The sequence below is a fragment of the Nicotiana tomentosiformis genome, chromosome 2 (genome assembly GCF_000390325.3).
Source record: "Nicotiana tomentosiformis chromosome 2, ASM39032v3, whole genome shotgun sequence".
Taxonomy (NCBI): Eukaryota; Viridiplantae; Streptophyta; class Magnoliopsida; order Solanales; family Solanaceae; genus Nicotiana; species Nicotiana tomentosiformis.
Genome location: NC_090813.1, coordinates 2,013,837 through 2,022,167, shown reverse-complemented (window position 1 = coordinate 2,022,167; position 8,331 = coordinate 2,013,837).

Genomic DNA, 8,331 nt, shown 5'->3' with positions numbered 1-8,331 from the left:
ACGAGATTTTTCATTATACATAACGCTCCCTTGCCCGGCCTATTGCCGCTTGACTATAACAATGCATACATATAGGTGCCATCAAAATGGAATATCTTCCAAGAAATTTCGGAGCCATTCAACTTCTTCACTGGCCTTGTCTAAGGCTATAAACTTAGCCTCCACTGTAGAGCGGTCAATGCACAGTTGTTTAGACTATTTTCATGACATCGCTCCTCCACCGACTGTTTAGAATCGGTTGAACCGGTGATCTAATTTGCATCACTATACCCCTCTATTATCGCGAGATACTTATTGTAGTGTAAAGCATAATTTGGAGTATATTTCAAATACCTCAAAAACTCATTTCATTGACATGAAAAATCAATGCAAACTTTCTTATGTCGTAGACTAATGCGTCTCGACTTTCGATTGCATATTAGATTATTGACTACACTTAATGTAGTAATAGTATATTATAACAACAGCTGGAATGATTGGCATCAATTGTGGCCACAACCTTTTAATATATAACACATTTATCAATCACTCCGCCATTTTCAAGCATTTGTATGTTACTTATCCATACGTCTATATGATATGCATATTATAGCACCTTCATTCATGAAACAAATCCAACTTGTAATGGATTTTGGTCATGTTCATCGGTTGGTTCACCTCATTATAGACCAACGTATTAATACATTCGTTCATAAATGGTCATGTCCATACAAAAACGTACAGACGTATCTTTCTATGAAAATTCACAACCTTCGAAGTGACATAATTTCATAAAAGAACTAAATACTATAAATTTTCAAGAAAGAAAATAATCTTTCAAGAAAGGCACGTGACCAACTTCTGAATTAGTAGTTTCATCAACTAGTCTTTACTAAGACTTAACAACTGATGAATTCACCGACTACCATATCAATATCCACTAAAGATTTGTGGGGTTCGAAGAATCGTATCATCTAATTCTTCTAGATAATATATACATCCCGTCTAGAAATAGCTTTTGTTATGCATAAGCTAAATGCCCCCACATTTCACATGTTTCATGTGCCTTTTCTATCAACATATAATCCATATATAAACAAACAATGACTACATAATTTAGAGTATTCTTAATGTAAATACACTAGTTTGAAACCATTTGATAACATTTTCTAGTCAAATTTTGCATGCCATTGTTTGACTGTTTGTTTTAGTGCGTAAAGTGACTTAAAAAGTCGACACACCTTCTTTCTTTTCCAGGAACCACGAACCTTTCATGTTGTTCCATATAAATTTCTTTCTCCAAATCTCCATTTAAGAAGGTTGTCTTTATATCCATCTGATGGATTTCAAGGCCATACATGGTGGCTAACGTTATTACCATCCGAATAGCTGTAATTCTCGTTACTAGTGAGTATGTGTCAAAGTAATCAAGACCTTATCGTTGTCTTAATCCTTTGGCAATCAATCATGCCTTATATTTGTCAATAGTACCATCAGCTTTCATTTTCCTTCTGAAAATCCACTTAGAACCAAAAGGTTTATTTCTTGGAGGAAGATCAACCAATTACCATGTACGATTACTTAATATGGGTAATATCTCACTATTGACTACCTCTTTCTAACATTGTGCTTTCGAGCAAGACATTATTTCTTTAAATGTTTGAGGCTCACTTTCAAACAAGAATGTCAGAAAATCTGGTCTAAAGGAAGTAGTTGTCCTTTGACGTTAACTACATCTTAGATTCACCTCTTTAGGTGTACATTCCTTTGATTCTTCCCGAGGTCACTTAGATATTTCACTAGACGACTCATATTCCTTTTTATACGGATAAGTATTCTCAAAGAATTCAGCATTATCTGATTCAATTACCGTATTAATATGAATGTCAGAATTTTCTGATTTATGAACCAGAAAATGATATGCGTTATTATTTGTTGCATATCCTATGAAAACACAATCAATAATTTTCGGTCTGATCTTTACCCTTTTTGGGTTTAGGAACTTGTATTTTTGCTAAGCACCCCCACACTTTAAAATATTTAAGTTGGGCTTCCTTCCATTCCATTTTTCATTTGAAATGGTATAACGACCCGACTTATCATTTTAAGAATTTATGCCTCGTTCAGTGACTAAAGGTCTTGAGCAGCTTCGAAATATGTATTATGACCCGCGGGTATGGTCGCATTTGATTTACTGAAGATTCAGAATTAAATTAAAAAAACAATCCTTAATTTGAAGCTTAAATGGAAAGAGTTGACCAGAGTTTTGAGCAAACGACTCCGGAATGGAATTTTGATGATGTCAATAGCTCCGTATGGTGATTTTGGATTTAGGAGCGTGTCCGGAAAATTATTTAGAGGTTCGTAGTGGAATTAAGCTTGAAATGCCGAAAGTTGAATTTTGAAAAGTTTGACCGGAGAGTTGACTTTTGAGCAAACGACCACGGAATAGAATTTCGAGTATGGCAATAGTTTCGTATGATGATTTCGGACTTAGGCGTATGTTCGGATTTGGAATTGGAAGACCGTAGGACAATTCGACATATTTTGGCAAAAGTTGGAAAATATAAGATTTTGGAAAAGTTTGATCGAAGGGTAAATTTTTGATAACGAGGTTGGATTTCGATTCCGAAAATGAAAATAGCTCCATTAAGTCAATTATGACTTGTGTGCAAAATTTGAAGTCATTCCGGATTGATTTGATACGTTTCGGCGCAAAATATAGAAGTTGGAAGATTTGAAAACTTATAATTCTATTCGATGCACGATTCGTAATTTCGGCGTTGTTTGATGTAGTTTGAAGCCTCGACTAAGTTCGTATTGTATTTTGGGAAATGTTGGTATATTTGGTTGAGGTTTCGAGGGCCTCGGGTGGATTTCGGAAGGTTAACGGATCAATTCGCACTTGAAGAAAAAGTGTTGGAATTTCTGGGCAACTGCTATTTTTTTCGCAGGTGCGTGAACAATACCCGCAGGGCGTGAATAGTACCACAGGTGCGTGAACAGTAACCGCATGTGCGAATCTGGGCAGAATGTTAAGGACCAAAAATTGGTCATTTTGCCATTTTCGTTTTTGGATTTTTGGAGCTCGGATGTGGGCGATTCTGGAGGGATTTTTCACAAGCTTGGTTGGGGTAAGTGTTCTATATCATAAAGTATTTATATTTCATGAATCCATGATTATATTCATCATTTAATTAGAATTTAAATGGAAGAAATCAAGAGTTTTAGAAAATCTTCCAAAAATAAAAATTTAAGATTTGGAGGTCGAGTTGTTATTGGAATTCGATAAAATTGATATGGTTGAACTCGTATCGGAATGGGTGTTCGGATTTCATGAAAATTATGTCGGGTTCTAAGGGGTGGGCCCCGCGTTGACTTTTGTTGAATTTTTTAAATTAATTTTTAAGTCGATGTATTATTATCCGAAACTATTTTCGATGAATTTTAATGAAGTTATACAATTAATTTGGTTAGATTTGAGTGGTCCGGAGGTCAATTCAAGAAAAAAGACTATTTTGGAATATCGGCATAACTTTAAAAAGGTATGTGTCTTGCTTAACCTCGAGTGGGGGAATTACCCCTTAGGCATTGAGTTTTATGTGCCATTTGTGAAATGTGAAAAAGCCGTGTACGCAAGGTGACGAGTACGTACTCGGAATTATACGTGCAAAAATTCATTGAATTAAAGTCTTAGGCATTATTGTATAGTAAATTGGGAAATTGTGAAAAATTATTAAATCATGTGTTTGCCATGCCTAAATCCTTATGGTTGAATTTGTTTTTATATGATAATTTGATGTGATTATTACTTGAAATATTTATGAAATTTCGTGAGTATTGTTGGTTTAATATTTCTTGGAAATTAATTCCAATATGAATTTTTCTCTGCAAATAATTAATTAAATGAGCTTAAGAAGAGGTGTTTATAAATTAATTGAAAATTAGAATTTAATGAAGACTTTGCTTTATGTTGAATAATTTTTATCTCTATTAATTGTTTTTGGGTGTTATATACATTGTGCGGAGCCTTGGGCTATTTGTTGTGAAATTAATTGATTTTATTATATCTTTAGAATTTGGTTGTGGCCATTGGGCAAATTGTGATATGACTTGATTTTATTATGTTGTTGTGATAATCTTCTGTGTAAATTGTTGTGTTGTGTGAGTTGTTATTTTGGGGAGATAAGGGTGACATTTCACCGTTGATATTATGTGGTTATAAGGGTGACATTTCACTGTTGTGTTTGTTGGAATATTATCTGGGCGGAGCGATAAGGGTGGCTATAGGAGCGATAAGGGTGGCTATAGGAGCGATAAGGGTGGCTATAGGAGCGATAAGGGTGGCTATTTGTATCATCTGGGCGGAGCGATAAGGGTGACTCTAGGAGTGATAAGGGTGGCAATAGGAGCGATAAGGGTGGATATTGTCAAGGATGATATGTGATGATGTGAGGTTGTGGTGTTAATAATGATGTTGTAATTTTATTGTGCTTACTTTTATACCTTGTGCATGTTGGTAAATTGATAACAATCTTATTTATGTTGAAATTAAAAGCATGTGGCTATTGCAAGGCGGATTATAAAATGAAATATGGGCACGGGGTACCATGAGTAAATAATGAGGATATTTGGCACCAGAATTGTCCGTGCAGTTGTGATATGAAATGTGAGCACGAGGTGCTGTGATGAAATGATAATGATAATTAGCACATGAATTGTCCGTGCAGTTGTGATATTAAATGAGGGCACGAGGTACCAGAAAAATATGATGATTTAACTATGGGCACGAGGTGCCGTAAAAATATGAAAATGGGCTAAGACCCGTGTTTACTAAAAATATGAAAATGGGCTGAGACCCGTATTTTTATGATTATGAAATGAGGTGTCACATGGTTATTTTTTAATTGAAAGAATTATATTCAAAATATTTATTTGGAAGGATTTTTATTCAAAAAGAATTATATGAAAGAATTGTATTTGACAGATATTTATTTGAGGAAATTATATTTGAAAAGATTTATTGAAAGAATTATATTTGAAAATTAATTATTTGAGAAACTACTTTTAAAAGAGAGTTATTTGGAAGAATTATATGTGAAGGATATTTATTTGAAAAACTTGAATTAATTGGGCGTACATGTATTTATTAATTGTTGAGTGATATTTATGGTATTCTTCTTGTCTTGCTGCGCATACTACTGGTTGTTTTATCCTGCCCTTATTGCTATATGTTTCCTAGAATTTTGTATATTATATTGCACAAGTTATTAGACTAGTGAGTTTCTTGATTGTACCTCGTTTCTACTCCATTGAGGTTAGTCTTGATACTTATTAGGTACCGACCATGGTGTACTCATACTATACTTCTGCACATTTTTGTGCAAAGCCATGTATTGGAGATATCAGACTTGAGTAGAGTTAAAACGGGATCGTAAGGATTCAAGGTAGAGCTGCTTGGCCGTCGCAGTCCCTTGGAGTCTTTTCATTTCATTGTACTGTTAATTTGTAATCAAACAGTATTGTATATTCGGTCATCGTGATCATTCCATGTATTCAGTTAGAGTTCATGACTCAGTACTACCAGTCTTGGAAGGTTGAATACTATAATTATTTCTGCTGTTAGTTTCATAAAAAATTGCTTCAAAAGGTAATTGAAATCGGCTTACCTAGTCTTAGAGACTAGGTGCCATCACGACGCCTGTGGTGGGATATTGGGTCGTGATAAGTTAGTGTCAGAGCTCTAGGTTCATAGGTTCTACGAGTCACAAACAAGTTTAGTAGAGTCTTGCGGATGGGTATGGAGACGTTTGTACTTATCTTCGAGAGGCTACAGAACTGTTAGGAAATTTCCATTTCTTTCATTCATGTCCTGCGGAATTTGTTGAATTTGGAATTTGAACCTTTGTATCTTCATTCTCTCACAGATGGTGAGGACATGTGCTACTGGGTTAGATGAGCAGACATCCGCACATACTTCTAGGACTGCAAGAGGCCGGGGCTGAGGTAGACGAGGAAGGGCACGTGCTGCAACTAGAGCACATGTCAGAATAAAGGAGCCACTAGTAGCTCCAGTTGGGGGACAGGTACCAGAAGCACCCGTTGTTACCCCCGAACTTCAGGAGACTTTATCACAGTTCTTGAATATGTTTGGTACATTAACTCAGGTGGGATTGATTTCTGTTGCACCAAATATTCCACAGATTGGGGGAGTAGCTCCGACTCCTACCACAACCTTAGAGCAGCAGGTTCACGTTGGTTAGGTTCCGGGTGTAGCATCGGTACAACCTATTATTTTGGTTCAGCCTGAGGTTAGGCCCGAGGCATCAGAAGAAGAACAAAAGAGACTTGAAAGGTTTAAGAGGTATAGTCCACCTAGTTTCAGTGGCACAGCTACAGAGGATGCCCAAGAATTTCTAGAAAATTGTCACTGTATTCTCCGCACCATGGGTATTGTGGAGGTGAGGAGTTGCCTTTACTACATTTGAACTGTCAGGGGCAGCGTATCGGTAGTGGCAAATCTATGAAGAAGGTAGACCAGCCGATGCAACACCACCAATTTAGGCTCAATTTTCGGAAATGTTCTTGAAAGAATTTGTTTCCCAGACTCTCCGAGATGCGTCGCGCACAGAGTTTGAACGGTTGTGTCAGGGCACTATGATAATGTCAGAATATGCTATTATGTTTAGTGAGTTAGCATGTCATGCACCTATCTTAGTTCCTACAATGAGAGAACTGGTCTGCAGATTCATTGAGGGGCTCGATTATGATATTAAAATATGCATGGCTCGAGAATTGCAAACTCATACTCCATTTCAACAAGTAGTGGAGATTGCAAGAAAGATTGAGGGTGTTTTAGGCGAGGAAAGAGAGTCTAAGCAGGCCAAAAGGTCTCGAAGATCTGGAGGGTTCAATGGATTTTACTCTTCAGCTAGGACCCATTATAGCGGAGGCTCGAGCAGTCGGTCAGCTTAGTCCGTACATCAGATTACTCGGGATGCTCCAATTTACAGTGCACCACCGACACAAGATTCTTCCAGTGGTTATTCCAGTTATCCGTCACACACTCAGTACGAGCAGCCGCGACCTCAGAGAGGTTGTTATGAGTGTGGTGATACTACGTATATCATGAGAGATTGTCCAGACTTGGGAGGGGGGGATTTCATCAAAACACTCTAGCTACAAGTTTTATTCTAGTCGATACTCCACGTGTACAGTCAGCTAGAGGTGGAGGATAGGTGGGTAGTAGGCGCCTAAGAGGTAGAGGCCCGACCTGTTGATTTAATCACTATGATTTGGCTGAGGCCAATACACCAGATGATGTCGTTACAGATACGATCCTGATTTTTATTATAAAAGGATATTTTCCTTAATTTGATTTGGTTCTGAATATTGAGGTGAGTCCTCATATTATACTCCACTTATGGGTGAGCTTCGTGAATTTGTGACCCACGTATATGTTTATCCCTGTTGGAAGATTTGAAGGTGTGAGCCCGTGTTTGTCATTTATTTTTGTATACCATTGAGGGATATAAGTCAAAAAGTAATTTTATTATTCATTAGAGTGTGTTTAATGTGTTTAGGAATAATTAATTCCAATCTTTATGAATTATACGCCCTACCAGTATAAGAGTTCATTATGTGTTGTGAAAACTGTTTATGAAATATATTGAAAAGAAGAAAGAAAGGAAATTGAAATTTCTGTTGGCACAATGTGCAAAATACTTGTGATTCGGAGTTGAGGACGAGATCCTCACATTTTATATATGATGTGAAATATTTAAACCAGGCTACAAGTCGCGGTGGAAGTTATGTAAGGACGAGGTCCTTGTGGTGAAATATTTATGAGTTTAATATTCTCCCTTTGTGAAATTAATTTGTACAATAATATTAATAGGGAGTCATGCTTGTTAGGCTTATTTGATAATTCTTATATAATTATTTGTTCATATTCATCCATTTTTGTGCTGTAAACATTGAGTTTTAACCAATGAGATGAGTGCCCATGTGGCGTTAAATGTGACTCATTAATACGAGTAAGTAATCATGAGGTCTTCATGCCTCACATTCTATTGTCAGTGTTGTGAAAATTCGAAATGTGGTGGTGGTTAATATGAGATTAATTGATGATGCTGGAATAAATTATGAATAGCTTTTAAGACCAGAGATGTAGTGATGAGTATACATATGATGTACTTCATGTATTGATATCATTACGATAATGCAATGCTTGTAATGCTGAGATTAGTATTATTGTTATATACGTTGCGGTGTTTTTTTGGGTTGTGGATGTGTTGTTAGGAGTTATTTTGGTGTTACTCTGGCAGGTGGATAGGCCCAATTACAGGGGAG